Source organism: Lutra lutra, chromosome 17 (genome assembly GCF_902655055.1).
Source record: "Lutra lutra chromosome 17, mLutLut1.2, whole genome shotgun sequence".
Classification (NCBI taxonomy): Eukaryota; Metazoa; Chordata; class Mammalia; order Carnivora; family Mustelidae; genus Lutra; species Lutra lutra.
In genome coordinates this window covers 33,100,146-33,120,138 of record NC_062294.1, presented here as the reverse complement: position 1 = coordinate 33,120,138, position 19,993 = coordinate 33,100,146, and the positions used below count along the sequence as shown (strand labels likewise).

At 42.9% G+C, this 19,993-nt stretch overlaps 1 pseudogene; it reads left to right on the top strand.

Annotated features, from left to right (window-relative positions):
• The first annotated feature begins 16,041 nt into the window (after nt 1–16,041).
• LOC125089925 (protein PBDC1-like) lies at nt 16,042–16,950 on the top strand (annotated as a pseudogene).
• Nucleotides 16,951–19,993: the final 3,043 nt, after the last annotated feature.

The window sequence follows — 19,993 nt, the reverse complement described above, 5'->3', positions numbered from 1 at the left end:
AGAATTGTTTTGGCTGACAGATGCTCTGTCCTCAGCTCGGACAGCTCCCCTGTCATTTCCTCCTGCTGAAACCACAGAAACTCAAGTTTCATTCTTCCTTAAGACTACACTTTCTATATACTTTTGCACCGAGTATCATTTCTTTTATCCTCTAAAAATTGGGAGCACATCTTGTCTGCATCGTGAAACACTTCTATTTTCTTTTTCTTTTTTATTTATTTGACAGATCACAAGTAGAGAGGCATGCAGAGGGGAAGGGGGAAGCAGGCTCCCTGCCGAGCAGAGAGCCTGATGCGGGGCTCGATTCCAGGACTCTGGGATCATGACCTGAGCCGAAGGCAGAGGCTTAACCCACTGAGCCACCCAGGCGCCCCTGAAACACATTTTAAAAACATGTTTTTAAAGTATGATTGTCTGCTACGCAAGTCTGAGAGAAAAAGTGAAAGGATGTCTTACGGAAAGTTTTAGGGTTTCTCTCTCTCTCTCTCTCTTTTTTTTTTTTAAGATTTTATTTATTTGACAAAGAGCACAAGTAGGCAGAGTGGCAGGCAGAGGGAGAGGGAGAAGCAAAGCAGGCTCTCTGCCAGGCAGGGAGCTGGATTTGGAGCTCTTTGCCAGCATCCTGGGATCATGACCTGAGCTGAAGGCAGCTGTTTAACTGACTGAGCCACCCAGGTTCCTCTGGGGCTTCTCTTTATCATCTTTGCAGACTGCCCTTTACGTGGCTAAGGGCACGTGGGTGGGTAGGATGGTATGGAAAATGTGTGAGGTAGACTTTTTGCCCTTTCAGAACTAGTGGGAAATGCAGGCCAATGATCCAGCAGTTACCACGTGGTCTAAGTGCTATGAAAGGTCAGTGTAGATGCCCAGGGGAAAGGGGTCCAGCCTGCACTGGGTTCTCTAAAGAAGTTCTTTCCAAAGGGATCTGAAGGGTCACTGGGTCAGGGGGACACACAGGCAGTGTTTGAATGTGGCTGGCAGCATGATGTCATCTGCCAGGTCGGGGGGCTTTCGGCAGTGTGTAGTGGAAGAGCCCCAGGGGGCAGGCTGACTTGTTTAGGGTCCTGGTTCATCCATTAGCTACTTGGGGTGGTGACTCCTCTCTGAACATTACTGTCCTCATTTGGACCTATTCGTAGCTGTCTTGCAGAACTGTTATAAGGACTAAATGAAATAATGTATGTAAAATAACTTCTTTGTGTTCTAACTTCCTTCTGAGTTCTTGTTCTTTGTAGATGCTTAGTATCCAAGGTCCTTAGTACCCAATACCTTAGTACCTGGCAGGATGCTCTGTTGAAGGAATTAATCTTGACGTTGGTATTGAAATTGGGTTTGTACATAATTACACTAAAAAAATCACTTTCTTACATAATTTGCTTATCTGGTTTTGGGAGAGGTTACTTTTAAAAAAAATTTTTTTTAACTATTTCTACACCCAGCATGGGGCTCGAACTCATAAACCCAAGATCAAGAGTCACAGACTCCACTGACTGAGCCAGCCAGGTGCCCCTGGTTTTGGGAGATGCATGGGTGGGTCAGTCGGTTAAGCATCTGCCTGTGGTTCAGGTCATGATCCTGGGGTCCTGGCATCGAGTCCCACATTGGGCTCTGTGCTCAGCAGAGAGTCTGCTTCTCCCTTTCTCTCTCCCTCTGCTTCTACCCCTGCCCGTGCTTGCACGACCTCTCTCTCTCTCTCAAGTGGGTAAATAAAATCTTAAAAAGGGGCACCTGGGTGGCTCATTCGTTAAGCATCTGCCTTCAGCTCAGGTCATGGTCCCAGGGTCCTGGGATCAAGCCCTACGTCGGTCTCTCTGCTCAGTGGGAAGCTTGCTTCTCCCTTCCCCACTCCCCCTGCTTGTTCTCCCTCTCTCTGTGTGTCTCTCTCTCTGTCAAGTTAATAAAATCTTAAATAAAAAATAAAATCTATTAAAAAAAAAGACTAAATGCTAAGATTTATCTTTCTTTCCCCCCAGAGAGGGAAAGGGAGTTGTGGAGGGGGAAGAGAATCTTAAGGTTTTATCCATCCACTTGACAGAGATCACAAGCAGGCAGAGAGGCAGGCAGAGAGAGAGGAGGAAGCAGGCTCCATGCTGAGCAGAGAGCCCGATGCAGGGCTTGATCCCAGGACCCTGAGATCATGACCTGAGCCAAAGGCAGAGGCTTAATCCACTGAGCCACCCAGGCACCCCCAAGTCCCCTCTTTAATCTCCATCATCCACCTGGCCCATCCCCCACCCACGTCCCTCCATCAACCCTCAGTTTGTTCACTGTCATTAAGAGTCTTATGGTTTAGGGACGCCTGGGTGGCTCAGTTGGTTGGATGACTGCCTTCGGCTCAGGTCATGATCCTGGAGTTCCGGGATCGAGTCCCGCATCGGGCTCCCAGCTCCACGGGGAGTCTGCTTCTCTCTCTGACCTTCTCCTAGCTCATGTTCTCTCTCACTGTCTCTCTCTCAAATAAATAAATAAAATCTTTAAAAAAAAAAAAGTCTTATGGTTTGTTTCCTTCTCTCTCTGCGCCCCTGCCCCCGTATGTTCATCTGTTTTGTTTCTTAAATTCCACAGATGAGTGAAATCATACGGTATTTGTCTTTCTCTGACTGACTGACTTTGCTTAGCATAATACTCTAGCTCCATCCACGTCATTGCAAATGGTAAGATTTCATTCTTTTTGGTGGCTGAGTACTATTCTAATATATATATGCACACCACATCTTTATCCATTGATCATTCTATGAATATTTGGTTTCTTTCCATAGTTTGGCTACTGTTGATACTGCTGCTATAAACATCAGGGTACATATTCCCCTTGAATCTGTTTTGGTTTTTTTTTTAAGATTTTATTTATTTATTTGACAGAGTAGGCAGAGAGGCAGGCTCGGGGGGCAGGGGGAAGCAGACTCCTTGCTGAGCAGAGAGCCTGATGCGGGGCTCGATCCCAGGACCCTGAGACCATGACCTGAGCGGAAGGCAGAGGTTTTAACCCACTGAGCCACCCAGGCGCCCCTGAATCTGTGTTTTTGTGTCCTTTGGGTAAATAGTAGTGCATTTGCTGGGTCTTAGGGTATCTCTATTCTGAACCTTTTGAGCTTTTTGAGGAACCTCCATGCTGTTTTCCAGAGTGGCTGCACCAGCTTGCATTCCCACCAGCAATGTAGGAGAGTTCCCCTTTTCCCACATCCTCGCCAACATCTGTTATTTCTTGTGTTGTTAATTTTAGCCATTCTGGTGTGAGGTGGTATCTCATGGTGGTTTTTGATTTGTATTTCCCTGATGATGAGAGATGTTGAACATCTTTTCATGTGTCTGTTAGCCATCTGGATGTCTTCTTTGGAAAAGTGTTTGTGTCTTTTGCCCATTTCTTACCTGGATTATTTGGTTTTGAGGGTGAGTTTGATAAGTTATTTATAGATTTTGGATACTATGAGATATGCCATTTGCAAATATCTTCTGCCATTGTATAGTCTGCCTTTTAGTTTGTTGTTTGTTTCCTTCACTGTGAAGAAGATTTTTATCTTTTTTTTTTAAAGATTTTATTTATTTATTTGACAGACAGAGATCACAAGTAGGCAGAGAGGCAGGCAGAGAGAGAGAGGAGGAAGCAGGCTCCCGCGGAGCAGAGAGCCCGACGTGGGGCTCGATCCCAGGACCCTGGGATCACGACCCGAGCCGAAGGCAGAGGCTCTAACCCACTGAGCCACCCAGGTGCCCCAGAAGATTTTTATCTTGATGAAGATCCAATAGTTCACTTCTGCTTTTGTTTCCCTTGCCTTTGGTGATGTGTCTAGGAAGAAGTTGCTACGGCCAAGGTCAAAGAGGTTGCCGCCTATTTTCTCCTCTAGGATTTTGATGGTTTCTTGATTCACATTTGGGTCCTTCATCCATTTTGAATTTATTTTCGTATAAGGTGTAAGGAAATGGTCCACTTTCATTTTTCTGCATGTGGCTGTCCAGTTTTCCCAGCACCATTTGTTGAAGGGACTGTCTTTCCATTGGACATTTTTTCTTGCTTTGTTGAAGATTAGTTGGCCAAAGAGTTGCGGGTCCATATCTGGGCTCTCTCTTCTGTTCCACTGATCTATGTGTCTGTTTTTGTGCTAGTACCATTCTGTCTCGATGACTACAGCTTTGTAAGATAGCTGAAAATCTGGAATGATAATGCCTCCAGCTTTGCTTTTCATTTTCAGAATTGCTTTGGCTATTTGGGGTCTTTTGTGGTTCCATACAAATTTTAGGAGTGTTTGTTCTAGCTCTGTGAAAAATGCAGGTGGTATTTTGATACGGATTGCATTAAATGTGTAGGTTGCTTTGGGTAGTATAGACATTTTAACAATGTTTTTCTTTTAATCCATGAGCATGGAATGCTTTTCCATTTCTTTGGGTCTTCCTCAATTTCCTTCGTAAGTGTTCTATTGGTTTCAGAATATAGATCTTTTACCTCTTTGGTTAGGTTTATTCCTAGGTATCTTATTTTTGGTGCAATTGCAAATGGGATCAATTCCTTGATTTCTTTTTCCGCTGCTTCATTACTGGTGTATAGAAATGCAACAGATTTCTTTTTTTTTTTTTTTTAAGATTTTATTTATTTATTTGACAGAGAGAGATCACAAGCAGGCAGAGAGGCAGGCAGAGAGACAGGAGGAAGCAGGCTCCCTGCCGAGCAGAGAGCCCGATGCGGGACTCGATCCCAGGACTCCGAGATCATGACCTGAGCTGAAGGCAGCGGCTTAACCCACTGAGCCACCCAGGTGCCCCTGCAACAGATTTCTATATGTTGATTTTATATCCTGCAATTTTGCTGAATTTATATATTAGCTTTAGGAATTTTTTGGTGGAGTTTCTCGGGTTTTCTACATAGAGTATCCTGTCATCTGCAAATAGTAATGTTTGACTTCTTCCTTGCTGATCTGGATGCCATTTACTTCTTTTTGTGTCTGATTGCTGAGGCTAAGATTCCCTGTACTATGTAAATAGTAATGGGAAGGGTGGTCGTCCCTGTCTTGTTCCTGATTGTAGAGGAAAATTTCTCAATTTTTCCCCATTGAGGATCATATTTGCTGTGGGTCTCTCGTATATGGCCTTTATAATGTTTATTTCTGATATTCTATCTATCCCTACTTCATTGAGGGTTTTAATCAAGAAAGGATGCTGTATTTTGGCAAATGCTTTTTCTGCATCTACTGAGAGGATCATATGGTTCTTATCCTTTTTTTTTTTTATTAATGTGGTATATCACATTGATTGATTTATGAATATTGAACCACCCCTGCAGCCTAGTAATAATTCCCACTTGGTGGTGGTGAATAATTCTTCCACTGTATTGTTGGATTCAGTTTGCTGGTATCTTGTTGAAAATTTTTGCATCCGTGTTCATTGGAAATATTGGCCTGGAGTTCTCGTTTTAGTGGAGTTTTTGTCTGGTTTTGGAATCAAAGTAATGCTGGCCTCAGAGAAGAAGTTTGGAAGGTCTCCTTCCATTTCTATTTTTTGGAACAGTTTGAGAAGAATAGGTATTTACTGTTTTTTAAATGTCTGGTGGAATTCTACTGGGAAGCCATCTGGCCCTGGACTTTGGGTTGTTGGGGGATTTTTGATTACTGATTCAGTTCCTTTGCTGGTTATGGGTCTGTTCAAATTTTCTACTTCTTCCTGTTTCAATTTTGGTAGTTTGTATTTTTCTAGGAATTTGTCCATTTCTTCCAGATTGCCCAGTTTTTGGTATATAATTTTTCATAATATTCTCTTTTTTTTTTTTTTAAAGATTTTATTTATTTATTTGACAGACAGAGATCACAAGTAGGCAGAGAGGCAGGCAGAGAGAGAGAAAGGAGGAAGCAGGCTCCCCGCTGAGCAGAGAGCCCGATATGGGGCTCGATCCCAGGACCCTGGGATCATGACCTGAGCCGAAGGCAGAGGCTTTAACCCACTGAGCCACCCAGGCGCCCCCATAATATTCTCTTATAATTGTTTGTATTTCTGTGGTGTTGGTTGTGATCTTTTCATTTCATTCACCATTTTTATTTATTTGGGTTCTTTCTCTCTCCTTCTTGATAGATCTTGCTAGGGGCTTATCAATTTTATTAATTCTTTCAAAGAAGTTCTAGTTTTGTTGATCTGTCCTACTGTTTTTGTTTCTGTGTTGGTTTTTTATTTGTTTGTTTCTATATTGGGTTTTTTTTTTAAGATTTTATTTATTTATTTGACAGACAGAGACCACAAGTAGGCAGAGAGGCAGAGAGAGAGGGGGAAGCAGGCTCCCCACTGAGCAGAGAGCCCAATGCGGGGCTTGATCCCAGGACTCTGAGATCATGACCTGTGCTGAAGGCAGAGGCCCAATCCACTGAGCCACCCAGGCACCCCAGTATTGGGTGTTTTTTTTTCTTTTTTTTGGTTCTAATTTTTATTTCTCTTCTTCTGCTGGCTTTAGGCTTTATTTGCTGTTCCTTTTCAAGTTTTTTAGGTGTGAGGTTATGTTGTATATTTGACACTTTCTTGCTTTTTGAGGTAGGCCTATATTGCAATACACTTGCCTCTTCAGTCTGCCTTTATTGCATCCCAAAGGTTTTGGACTGTCATGTTTTCATTTTCATTTGTCTCTGTTTATTTTTTAATTTCCTGATTGACCCACTCATTCTTAAGTACGATATTCTTTAACTTCCATGTATTTGTGATCTGTTCAAATTTTTTCTTTTCTTTTTTTTTTTAAGATTTTATTTATTTATTTATTTATTTATTTATTTATTTATTTGACAGAGAGAAAGAGATCACAAGTAGGCAGAGAGGCAGGCAGAGAGAGAGGGGAAAGCAGGTTCCCCACTGAGCAGAGAGCCCTATGCGGGGCTTGATCCCAGGACCTTAGGATCATAACCTAAGCTGAAGGCAGAGGCTTTAACCCACTGAGCCACTCAGGCGCCGCAGTTCAAATTTTTTCTTGTGGTTGACTTGGTTTCCTAGTGTTGTGATCTGAAAATATGCATGTACTTTTGGTACTTGTTGAGGGCTGCTTTGTGACCCAGTATATGATCTATCCTGGTGAATGTTCCATGTGCAGTTGAGAAGAGTGAGTATTCTCTTGCTTTAGGATGGAATGCTGTGAAGTCCATCTGGTCTAGTGTGTCATTCAAAGCCATTGATTCCTTGTTGATTTTCCACTTAGATGATCTGTCCATTACTGTAAGTGGGGTGTTGTTAAAGTGCCCTACTATTATTTTATTATTATCAGTGAGTTTCTTTATGTTTGTTACTAATTGATTTATATATTTAATTGTACCCAAGTTGGGGACATAAATATTTTTCATTGTTAGATCGTATTGATGGGTAGACCCCATAATTATGATCTAAGGCCCTTTTTCATTTCTTGTTACAGTCTTTGGTATAAAATTTGGTTTGTCTGATATAAGTATGGCTATTCCAGCTTTCTTTTGATGTCCACTAGCATGATAAATGGTTCTCCATTCCCTCACTTTTCAATCTGCAGGTGTCTTTACATCTAAAATGAGTCTCTTGGGGTGCTTGGGTGGCTCATTTGTTAAGCATCTGCCTTTGGCTTGGGTCATGATCCCAGGGTCCTGGGATCAAACCCTGCATCAGGCTCCCTGCTCAGCGGGAAGCCTGCTTCTCCCTCTCTCACTTTCCCTGCTTGTGTGTCCTCTCTCCCTGTGTCTCTCCCTGTCAAATAAATAAAATCTTTTCAAAAAAATAAAAAATAAAATCAGTCTCTTGTAGGCAGCATATAGATGGATCTTGTTTTTATATCTATTCTGATTTTGGGTGTTTATTTGTAGAAGTTCTTTATATACTTTGGGTACTAAGCCTTTATTGGAAATGTCATTGGTAAATATCTTCTCCCATTCACTAGGTTGTCCTTTAATTTTGTTGATTGTTTCCTTTGCTGTGCGGAAGCTTTTTATTTTTATATTGTCCCAGTAGTTTTTTGGCTATTTGTTTTTGCCTTTTTTTTTTTTTTTTTTTTTTTTTTTTTTGCTTTTATTTCTCTTGCCTCAGGAGACCTATCTAGAAAAAATATTTCTATGGCTGTGTCAGAAGAATTACTTTCTGTGCTCTCTTCTAGGATTTTTATGGTTTCAGGTCTCACATTTAGTTCCTTAATCCATTTTGAGTTTATTTTGCATATGGTATAAGAAATGGTACAGTTTCCTTCTTTTGCATGTGGCTGTCCAGTTTTCCCAGCAGCATTTGTTGAAGGGACTGTCTTTTCCCTGTTGTATATTCTTGCCTCTTTTGTTGAAGATTAATTGACCATACAATTGTGGGTTTGTTTCTGGGATTTCTATCCTGTTCTGTTGATCTACGTGTCTACTTCTGTGCCAGTACCATACGGTTTTGATCATTACAGCTCTGTAATATAACTTGAAATCTGGAATTTTGTTACCTCCAGCTTTGTTTTTCCATGAAATCACTATGTATAAATTATACCTGATTAGATTTGTAAACTTAACTTATGCTTATAGAATACTTTTCCCATAAATAACATAGAGTGACTCCTGCCACGAGCTTTCATAGTGAACAGCATTATCACAGTGACCATCACTACCGTATTTTCATGTACTAACAACCATACAGGAAAAGGGTAGCCCAATACAAAAGGCCCAGTGAAAGTCCAGGAGAATGGCTACGCAGTGTCCTCAGGGAACTCCCAGTCCAGATAGGGTAGGAAGATAGGGAGGAAGTTCCCCGGGAAGAAACTTGAATTGCTACATTTAAGCATATGGGGAATATTGTTGATAGACAAAGATGTTGGTAATTTAGGAAAAAAATAATGACAGACTGATGGGAAACCAGGATGATGGGGCGGGGGAGGCAATTATTAACCCCACGAAAAATGAAAGATTGTATAAGGAAAGACTTGTGGTTTTAATGGACTTCCTAGTTCAGTAGTGTGCAATGTTTGCGTTGTCCTAGCACTTTACATGGCAACTGTTGATTTAATCAAAAAATTGTGGGAGGAGCACCTGGGTGGTTCAGTCAGTCAGTTGAGTGTCTGACTCTTGGTTTCAGCTCAGGTCATTGATCTCAGGGTCATGGGAGCTGGGAGCTGGGATCTGGCTCTGCGCTCAGCCTGAGTCTGCTTATCCCTTTCCCTCCCCTCCCCTGCTTGTGCTCTCTCTTTCTCTTTAGAAGAATAAACAAAGTCTTCAAAAAAAAGAATACATTAAGAAAAAGAATTGTGGGACGGTTTTGTTGGATAAAGGGAGAAATGAGAGAGGGAGTAGAGGAGAGCTAACTCCTTACCTACAGGGGCAAGAAGTCTAGAAATGATACATGATACTGACAAATTAGAAGGTATATTAGCTCTCATTTGGGAATATTTGGATAATAATAGAAGAAACAGGTAGAAGGGTTGAGGGTGTTTGCTTCTCAGAGAGGGCTTGGGGCTGGGCAGAAGGAAAGCAGCGACTGCTGTTCCTTTGTGACTTTCAGATACTGTATGCACATGAAATTCTTCCTTTCAGTGAGGCAGCTAAATAAATGAGTTTGCTAGGTGGAGTAATTCATTTTACAAGAGGAAAAACAGGTCTAGGGGGCCTTTGCCTAATTTGGGAACCTTTGTTCTGCTCTTAGTCTTTTTCCATGTTCCTCCTTTATCTGGTGTTTCCTATTAAAACTTTGATTTCCTGGGACGCCTGGGTGGCTCAGTTGGTTAAGCAGCTGCCTTCGGCTCAGGTCATGATCCCAGCGTCCTGGGATCGAGTCCCACATCGGGCTCCTTGCTCATCAGGGAGCCTGCTTCTCCCTCTGCCTCTGCCTGCCATTCTGTCTGCCTGTGCTTGCTCTCTCTCCCTCTCTCTCTCTGACAAATAAATAAATAAAATCTTTAAAAAAAAAAAAAAACTTTGATTTCCTCAGTTTACTAGCTCTTCAGTGTATACCAGCAAATTCAGTAGGAGACAGGGGCACCTGACTGGCTCCGTCAGTGGTGCACGTGACTCTTGATTTGGGGTGGGGAGTTCAAGCCCATGTTGGGTGTAGAGCCTACTTTAAAAAATAAAATCAGGGGCTCCTGGGTGGCTCAGTGGGTTAGAGCCTCTGCTTTCGGCTCAGGTCATGATCCCAGGGTCCTGGGATCGAGTCCAACATCGGCCTCTCTGTTCAGCAGGGAGCCTGCTTCTCTGTCTCTCTCTGCCTGCCTCTCTGCCTATTTGTGATCTCCATCTGTCAAATAAATAAATAAAAACTTTAAAAAAATAAAATCAGGAGAGGGGCACCTGGGTGGCTCAGTGGGTTAAGCCTCTCTGCCTTCAGCTCAGGTCATGATCTCAGGGTCCTGGAATCGAGCCCTGCATCGGGCTCTCTGCTCAGCGGGGAGCCTGCTCCCCGCCCCCCGCCCGCCTGCCTCTCTGCCTACTTGTGATCTCTCTGTCAAATAAATAAATAAAATCTTTAAAAAAAATAAAATAAAACCAGGAGGAAACAATATACTGCAGTTGCTACAACCTAACTCAAGTCTGACTATGTAGGTTCAATTTCCTCTTTGTCATTTACAAATCATGTGTTTTTATGCAAGTAACTTCTCTGTGCCTCCGGTCTCTTGTCTCCAATGTGGGGATATCAACATCCCATGAGCTTGTTGGTGGGTTAAATAGCTTATACACACAAAGCTCTTGGAGCAGTGCCCATAGCAATGGCTCAATAAGTACTGTCAATGAGGGGCGCCTGGGCGGCTCAGCTGGTTAAATGTCTACCTTCAGCTCAGGTCAAGATCTCAGGGTCCTGGGATTGAGTCCCACATTGTGCTCTCTGCTCAGTGGGGACTCTGCCTCTCCCTCTGCCTGCTGCCCCCCCACCACCACTTGTGCTCTTTCTGACAAATAAATGAAAAAATCTTAAAAATAAATACATACATACATACATGCATACATACTGTCCACAGGACTCTCACTCTCCAAATAGGGAATGGAACCCATTATAATCACCAGTGAATCTGGGGAAGTGATCAAAACAGGGATAAATTCTATAGGTGTTTAAAAAAAAATAAACTGGGGCACCTGGGTGGGTGGCTCAGATGGTTAAGCATCTGCCTTCGGCTCAGGTCATATCTCTAGGTCCTAGAATCGAGCCCCACCTCCGGCTCCCAGCCCAGCAGGGAATCTGCTTCTCCCTCTCCCTCCACATCTCCCCCTGCTCATGTGCTCTCTCTGTATCAAATGAATAAATAAAATCCTTATTGAGTAAATGAATAAATAAATTGAATAAATGAATAAATAAAATCTTTTGGGGCGCCTGGGTGGCTCAGTGGGTTAAGGCCTCTGCCTTCAGCTCAGGTCATGATCCCAGGTCCTGGGATCGAGCCCCGAATCGGGCTCTCTGCTCAGCAGGGAGCCTGCTTCCTCCCCTCTCTCTCTCTGCCTGCCTCTCTGCCTACTTGTGATCTCTCTCTCTGTCAAATAAATAAAATCTTTAAAAAAAAAAAATGGGGCACCTGGGTGGCTCAGTGGGTTAAGCCGCTGCCTTCGGCTCGGGTCATGATCTCAGAGTCCTGGGATCGAGCCCCGCATCGGGCTCTCTGCTCAGCAGGGATCCTGCTTCCTCCTCTCTCTCTGCCTGCCTCTCTGCCTGCTTGTGATCTCTCTGTCAAATAAATAAATAAAATCTTTTAAAAAAAAAATAAATAAATAAATAAAATCTTTTAAAATATAAATACATAAATAAACTGTATTAAGTTTAAGTTTAATTCACAGATGATAATTCTCTTATTATAAAATATAGTTTTTAGCTACAAAACTGGATAAATTTTGATAAATGTAGCACCCATGTAATAATCACCACAAGGAAGGTACAGAACATTTCCATCACTCAAGTGGTCCCTTGTACCACTTCCCAGTCAATTCTTGTCCCCAGCCCCTTGCCCTGGGCAACTACTGTCTGACTTCTATCACTGTGGATTTGTGGTTTCTAGAGTTTTCTCTATAGTCTCACTATAAACGAAATTATAGCTAATCATACAGTACAATAGTCTTGTGTCTTGCTCCCTTGGCTCAACATGTTTTTGAGATTTTATGTATATGTAGATTTTATGTACATGTACCCATAATTCATTCCCTTTTTGTTCCTTCAGTTAACTGTTTGTTTTTTTTTTTAAAGATTTTATTATTTATTTATTTATTTATTTATTTGAGAGTGCTATTGGGTGGGGGGGAGGTCCGGGAAGGAGTGGGAAAGGAGGAGGAAACAATCTCAAGCAAACTCCTTTGAGCACAGAATCCCACACAGGGCTCGATCCCAAAACCCTGAGTGTATGACCTGAGCTGAAACCCAACAGCTGGACGCTTAACCAAACAGCCACGCAGGCGCCCCTCTTCATTTACCTGTGGATGGGCAGGTTAGCTCCAGTTGGAGCCATTATGAATATTCATGTCAAGCTGCTATGAATATTCATGTGTAAATATGTGGGTTTATTAACTTTTCTTGGGAATACCTTGAGGTGGAATGGCTGGATTGTAAACTGAGTACAGGACGAAGACCTACCAAACAGGTTTTCTAAAGTGGCTGCTGTGGTTTTTGTTTTGTTTTTTACGATTTTATTTTTAAGTAATCTCTATACCCAACATAGGGCTCCAACGCCCAACCCTGAGATCAAAAGTAGCATGCTCTACTGACTGAGCCTGCGGGGCGTCAGGGCAACTGCCTTGTTCTACATTCCCACCAGCACTGTTTGAGAGAGAGTTCCAGTTGCTGTATACCCACTGAAAGGGCTAAAATGAGAAACACTGACAATGCTTATTTAGGCAATGATATGGAACCACTGGTTTTGTTGACTTTTAGGGTAAGTAATATGCCTTTAGGATGTTTCTTAGCATTCTGGCACAGGATTACCTGTTTTGATCATAGCCATTAAGGTTTATCCCTTTCCAAAGGTTGGGTGGGTTAGATGGGATTTAGGGCAATCTGTATTAGGAGTAAATCTCATCAGGTAGAAGTGTCTTGTTCTAACCTAGCTATTTGTCATAGTGTTTTTGTCTTGTTTTATTTTGGGCCAAACAGCCAACAAGGCAGGCAATGGATTTCAGGGACAAAGCTATAAATATCCCACAGCACAAAATTGATCTGGCTCATTTCAGGCAATGACCTCCAGATATCAGCATTTTTTTAAAAAGACTTTATTTATTTGACAGACAGAGATCACAAGTAGGCAGAGAGGCAGGCAGAGAGAGAGGAGGAAGCAGGCTCCCCGCTGAGCAGAGAGCCCGATGTGGGGCTCGTTCCCAGGACCCTGAGACCATGACCTGAGCTGAAGGCAGAGGCTTAACCCACTGAGCCACCCAGGCACCCCAGATATCAGCATTCTTTAAAAAAAAAAAAAAATCCCACACTTAAAAGGAAAAAAATATTTTTTAAGATTTTATTTATTTATTTGACAGAGGGAGAGAGAGAGAGTGGGCACAAGCAGGGGGAGTGGCAGGCAGCGGGAGAGGGAGAAGCAGGCTCTCCACCAAGCTGGGTGCCTGACATGGGGCTTGATCCCAGGACCCCAGGAGCATGACCCAAGCTGCAGGCAGCTGCTTAACCGACTGAGCCATCTGGGTGCCCCTTCCCCCAAATGTTAATAAAATGGGGCACCTGGCTGGCTCAGTCAGTAGAGCATGGAACTCTTGATCTCAGCATCAAGAGTCTTAGATTGGGTGTAGAGCTTACTTATAAAAAAAAAATTAGGGGGGCACCTGGGTGGCTCAATCCTTAAGCATCTACCTTTTCGCTCAGGTGATGAACCCAGGGCTCTGGGACTGAGTTCCACATGGGGTTCCTTGCTCAGTGGGGAGTCTGCTGCTCTTTCTCCCTTGGCCCCTCCTCCCTGCTTGTGCTCTCTCTCTCTCTCAAATAAATAAAATCTGAAAAAATAAAAATGAAAATAAAAGGGGTACCTGAGTGACTCAGTCAGTTTAGCATCCAACTCTTGATTTCAGCTCAGGTCTTGATCTCAGGGTGGTGAGATGAGCCCCAGGGCGCTGGTGCTTAGCCGGGAGTATGCTTCTCTCCCTCACTTTCTCCCTCTCCCCCGATCCTGCTCCCTCATTCTCTCTCTCTCAAATTTATAAATCTTTAAAAAATTTTTTTTAATCTTCTGAAATATTAGTTCTCTATTTGAAGAAATCAACCTAGTGCAAAATAAATGATTTAAAGTCTATATCAGCATCTGGTGCATTTTTGTCACTTTTGCTATTGTTTAAGTGGGTGAAATGACAATTCTATGAACTTTCTATTTTTTTATTTTTTTCTAAATTTAATTTTATTTTTTCAGTGTGCCAAGATTCATTGTTTATACACCACACCCAGTGCTCCATGCAATACGTGCCCTCCCTCCTTAGTATGCACCACCAGGCTCACCTAACCCCCCACCTCCCTGAACTTTTTTTTTTTAAAGACTTTATTTATTTATTTGACAGAGATCACAAGTAGGCAGAGAGGCAGGCAGAGAGAGAGGAAGGGAAGCAGGCTCCCTGCTGAGCAGAGAGCCTGATGAGGGGCTCCATCCCAGGACCCTGGGATCATGACCTGAGTTGAAGGAAAAGGCTTTAACCCACTGAGCCACCCAGGTGCCCCACTTCCCTGAACTTTTAATTAATGAATTTATTTTTATTTTTTCATATTTTATTCATTTATTTGAGAGAGATGTGGGGAGGTACAGAGGGAGAGGGAGAAACAGGCTCCCCACTGAGCAGTGAGCCCAGCACAGGGCCTGATCCCAGGATCTGGGGATATTGACCCAAGCCGAAGGCAGATGCCCAACTGACTGAGCCACCCAGGTACCCCTTGCCTTTTTATATATGTTTTTTTTTTTTTAAGATTTTATTTATTTATTTGACAGAGAGAAATCACAAGTAAGCAGAGAGGCAGGCAGAGAGGAGGAAGCAGGCTCCCTGCTGAGCAGAAAGCCCGATGTGGGGCTCGAACCCAGGACCTGGGATCATGACCTGAGCCGAAGGCAGCGGCTTAACCCACTGAACCACCCAGGCGCCCCATTATATATGTTTTTAAAGATTTATTTATTTGTGGGGCGCCTGGGTGGCTCAGTGGGTTAAAGCCTCTGCCTTCGGCTCAGGTCATGATCCCAGGGTCCTGGGATCGAGCCCCACATCGGGCTGTTTGCTCCGCAGGGAGCCTGCTTCCTCTTCTCTCTCTCTCTGCCTGCCTCTCTGCCTACTTGTGATCTCTGTCTGTCAAATAAATAAATAAAATCTTTAAAAAAAAAAGATTTATTTATTTGAGAGAGAGAGAGCACATGAACTCAAATGTGGGGGGGCGCAGAGGGTGATAAAGAATCTCAAGCTGACTCTGGGAGCCTGATGGGGGCTTGATCCTCATGGCACTGAGATCATGACCAGAGCCGAAATCAGAAGTCAGAAGCTTGAACCACCCATGTGCCCCAAGTCTGAACTTTTTAGAGAAAGACTGTGTTTTTCTTTTGCATACTTGCAACCATGATTAAGTTGACCTAGCTTTGCATGTTATATCACATTTGACACAGATTCCTTAGTCAATTTGTAAACTTTTTATACTACTCGAGATGCATAAAACAGCCGTCAGTCATTTTTTTAAAAAAATTCCTTACTTCCATTTTTTTTAAAGGTTTTTTATTTATTTATTAGTCAGAGAGAGAGAGGGAGAGAGAGCACAGGCAGACAGAGTGGCAGGCAGAGGCAGAGAGACAAGCAGGCTCCCTGCTGAGTAAGGAGCCCGATGTGGGACTCGATCCCAGGACGCCGGGATCATGACCCCAGGCGAAGGCAGCCGCTCAACCAACTGAGCCACCCAGGCGTCCCCCTTACTTCCATTTTTACCTGAAAATTGGACAAATCCCGATTTTGATCTGGCATGGAAGGTAATGCAAAAGTGAAAATATGTGATTGCTAAAGAAGAAGGAGGAGGAAGAGGAGGAGGAGGAGAAGAAGAAGAAGAAGGAAAACATGTGTGATTGCTCATAGTTATTTTTTTTAATGCTCATAGTTATTTTTTTTAAACCAAAGTGAGATTAGGTTAAAATAAATAAAGGAGCCCTCACTTTCCAACCAGCTGCAGAAAGAGCCACAAATAGTCATTGCCAGGAAATGGGCACTCGCTTTGAGGGTTGCACCACGGAGATGACTAGTGGGGCTGCTGAGTCAGTTTCCGGGGAACCAGTTTCCATGGCGCATGCCTGTTGTCTCCCAGCTGCATCTGATGGCAACAATCCTAATATAGGGATGGCTTGGGCCACAAAAGCAATGCAGGCTCCTGAAGACAGCTACAAGCTGATTTCATCAGTTGACCTGCACTTCCTGAAACTCACCAAAGCAGATGACCAAATCTTTTCTGAGTTTCGGGGAAATGTTGAGAAATTCAGGCTTGATGTGTTGGGCTCAGAAGAGCTCAAATCAGAATCAGCTAAAGAGAAGTGGGGGTCATTCTGCTTGAGGTTTGACAGGATCGTGGAAGACTTGAGTTACAGTACTTCGCTACAACAGGATTGATCTCGGGGCTACCCTGAGGAAAACACCATCTTTGCCCCTACCCCCGGGTACAATTTTTTGCCATTGAAGTTGCCCAGAACTGGAAAGCTATTGCAAAGCCATTTACAGTGTTCATGATAAAGAAGAAGAGAAAGAAGGCAACCGTGGCCAAGAGAAAGGGGCTGACAGTGGAAGAGAAGGAAAGGAGACACAGAGAAAAAAAATAAAAAACCAACAAAGGAAAAGAAAAAGAGAAAGAAGCCAACCAGGAAAGGAACAAGAGTATTTAAACAGCTGTGTAAGGTAGACAAGGAATAGCACTCCAGAAGCCTTGGTTTGGCTAAGTCTACAGTTACTAAGTTGTTACTTGCACAGATCCCTGTGGCTAGGTGTATGTCCTTGTGCAATGGAAGACCTGCAGAAGGGACATCTTTTCTAGCCTCATCATCAAGAGATTGTTCTTGTGTACAAACTGGCTTAAAGACTATTAGTGGGGTTGCTTGTTCCTTGGCATAGTGTTTCTTGGTTCTCACCACTGGTCAAGTAAGAAATTTTATAAATAAATTTCTTTGGTTCCTAAAAAAAAGTTAAAAAATCAAAGGAGTTCTGAAATACTGTAGTAATCATTGGATGACCCACAGCTAGCCTTGACATGCCCAGGTAAAACCAGATGGGAATGTACCAGCTCTTCACTGAAGAGCCCACAACTACCTTGACCGAGGGGGTTCGCTGAGACCTTAGCGAGAAGATTAAGAAACTACCAATATCGTCGGGCTCTCTGCTCAGCAAGGAGCCTGCTTCCCTCTCTCTCTGCCTGCTGCTCTGCCTACTTGTGATCTCTGTCTGTCAAATAAATAAATAAAATCTTAAAAAAAAAAAAAAGAAACTACCAATAGGAAGGAAAGGCTGCCCACCTGGGAGCAAAGGAAATACTCTGCAATATTAAATGGGCCTATTTAAAAAAAAAAAAGTTTTTTAATTTTTAAGTTTGATTTTAATTTTTTATTTTTTTAAAGGTTTTGTTTATTTATTTGACAGAGAGAGAGAGAGATCACAAGCAGGCAGAGAGACAGGCAGAGAGAGGGGGGAAGCAGGCTCCCTGCTGAGCAGAGCCCAATGCTGGGCTTGATCTTAGGATCCTGAGATCATGACCTGAGCTGAAAGCAGAGGCTTAACCCACTGAGCCACCCATGTGCCCCTATGTATAATTTTTAAACTTAATTTTTTAAAGTTTTATGAGTTCTACAAATGTAAGATGGTTTTACTATATGAAACTCTTGTGCTACAAATAACCAGCAAACACCATCCAACAGTATCTAGATGAATGATGCTGACATTAGCAACAAAGTGTCAATTGCTCATCCAGACCTTACAGCCATGGCAGGAATCCCACATCTTACAGCAGCGTCTTCTGGGCACCATGGGCGTCCATTGACCCATGATAGGTGAGTGCAGAGGTAATGGGAAATGGGGGCCACATTGAAGAGGGAAGAAGTATACTGTATTTCCTTAAAAAATTTTTTTCATGACTTAAAAAATTAGGCAAATACTAACTGCTCATTCTAGAACACCCCCCAAAATAAAACAGGCCAAAAATCTGATTTAAAAAAAATTCTCCTTCAATTCTACCCAGAGGCCAACAGAGGTGCTACTTAGATATGTATAATTTCTTTCTTTCTTTTTTTTAAAGCATTTTATTTTATTTATTTATTTTTAAAGATTTTATTTATTTATTTGACAGAGAGATCACAAGCAGGCAGAGAGGCAGGCAGAGAGAGGAGGAAGCAGGCTCCCTGTTGAGCAGAGAGCCTGATGTGGGGCTCGATCCCAGGACTCTGAGATCATGACCTGAGCCGAAGGCAGCGGCTTAACCCACTGAGCCACCCAGGCGCCCCTTTTTTAAAGCATTTTAAAAAAGATTTTATTTATTTATTTGACAGAGAGAGATCCCAAGTAGGCAGAGAGGCAGGTTGGGGGGTGGGGGAAGCAGGCTCCCTGCTGAGCAGAGAGCCCGATGCGAGGATCGATCCCAAGACCCTGGGATCATGACCAGAGCCAAAGGCAGAGGCTTTAACCCACTGAGCCACCCAGGCTCCCCCTTTCTTTTTTCTTTTTTTTTTTAAGATTTTATTTAGTTATTTGCAGAGAGAGGGAGAGAGCACAGGCAGAAGGAGAAGCAGGTTCCCTGCTGAGCAGGGAGCCCAGTGTGGAACTCGACTCCAGGGATCATGCCCTGAGCTCAACTGACTGAGCCATCCGGGAGTCCTGATATATATACTTTCTTTTTTTTTTTTTTTTTCTATTTTATTTTATTTATTTATTTGACAGACAAAGATCACAAGTAGGCAGAGAGGCAGGCAGAGAGAGAGAGGAGGAAGCAGGCTCCCCGCTGAGCAGAGAGCCCGATGTGGGGCTCGATTCCAGGACCCTGGGATCATGACCTGAGTTAAAGGCAGAGGCTTTAACTCACTGAGCCACCCAGGCGCCCTATGATATATATACTTTCATAGATATTTCCTCTATGTGTTTTTCCAAAAAATGGGATTATATTATATATGTTGCTCTATGACCTGCCTCTTCACTTCATAGTACCTGGTGAACACCTTCCTCACTACATGAATAAACAACTGATTATGTGCAACAAGTTGAAAAATTGACTCATATGAACATAGTAACTATGTGCCAGTTCCTTAACGAAGGAACCAGGAGGATGGGAAAGCTGGTTTAAAAGAGAAACAGAAGTGGGGCGCCTGGGTGGCTCAGTGGGTTAAAGCCTCTGCCTTCGGCTCAGGTCATGATCCCAGGGTCCTGGGATCGAGCCCCACATCGGGCTCTCTGCTCTGCACGGGGCCTGCTTCCTCCTCTCTCTCTGCCTGCCTCTCTGCCTACTTGTGATCTCTCTCTGTCAAATAAATAAATAAAATCTTTAAAAAAAAAATAAATAAAAGAGAAACAGAAGTGTATAGTCAGTGAGGAAACAGTTGCTTAGCTAAGATTAGACATCAAATTAGCAATGTTCTCCAAGGCAATGGAATTGTATCCTTTGAGGTTATATTTTCCACTCAACAGAAATAATTTGTATCTTAAGTGGACAAAATTATTTACAATTTATTAATCTATAATTCAGTTTTTAACTTCAAAGGGGCTAGGCCCATACGTAAGCAGTCACTCAACAAAAGTACATTTCTTGGGCCCTAAAACTCATAAGAGGTATAAACAGATGGGAGACTGTGTACCAGGAAAACTGAGATGATTCATGACAGGGTTATGGGGGAAACTTGCTGAGTCATACAGTTCCCGCATGCCCAGGTAACGGAAAGTCCAAGGGAGATTCTGAGATGCCTAGGGAGGATCCTGGGAAATGAAGTGTTGGCTCTGTTGACATGGGGTATGTTATGTAAAGATTTGAACCTGATTCTACGTGGTTCAGTCATGTACCTACCCAAGACTGTCAAAGATTTTTAAGAAATAAAGATCAGAGTGTTTTCTTTTCTTTCTTTCTTTCTTTCTTTTTTTTTTTTTTTGTAAGATTCTATTTATTTGCGAGA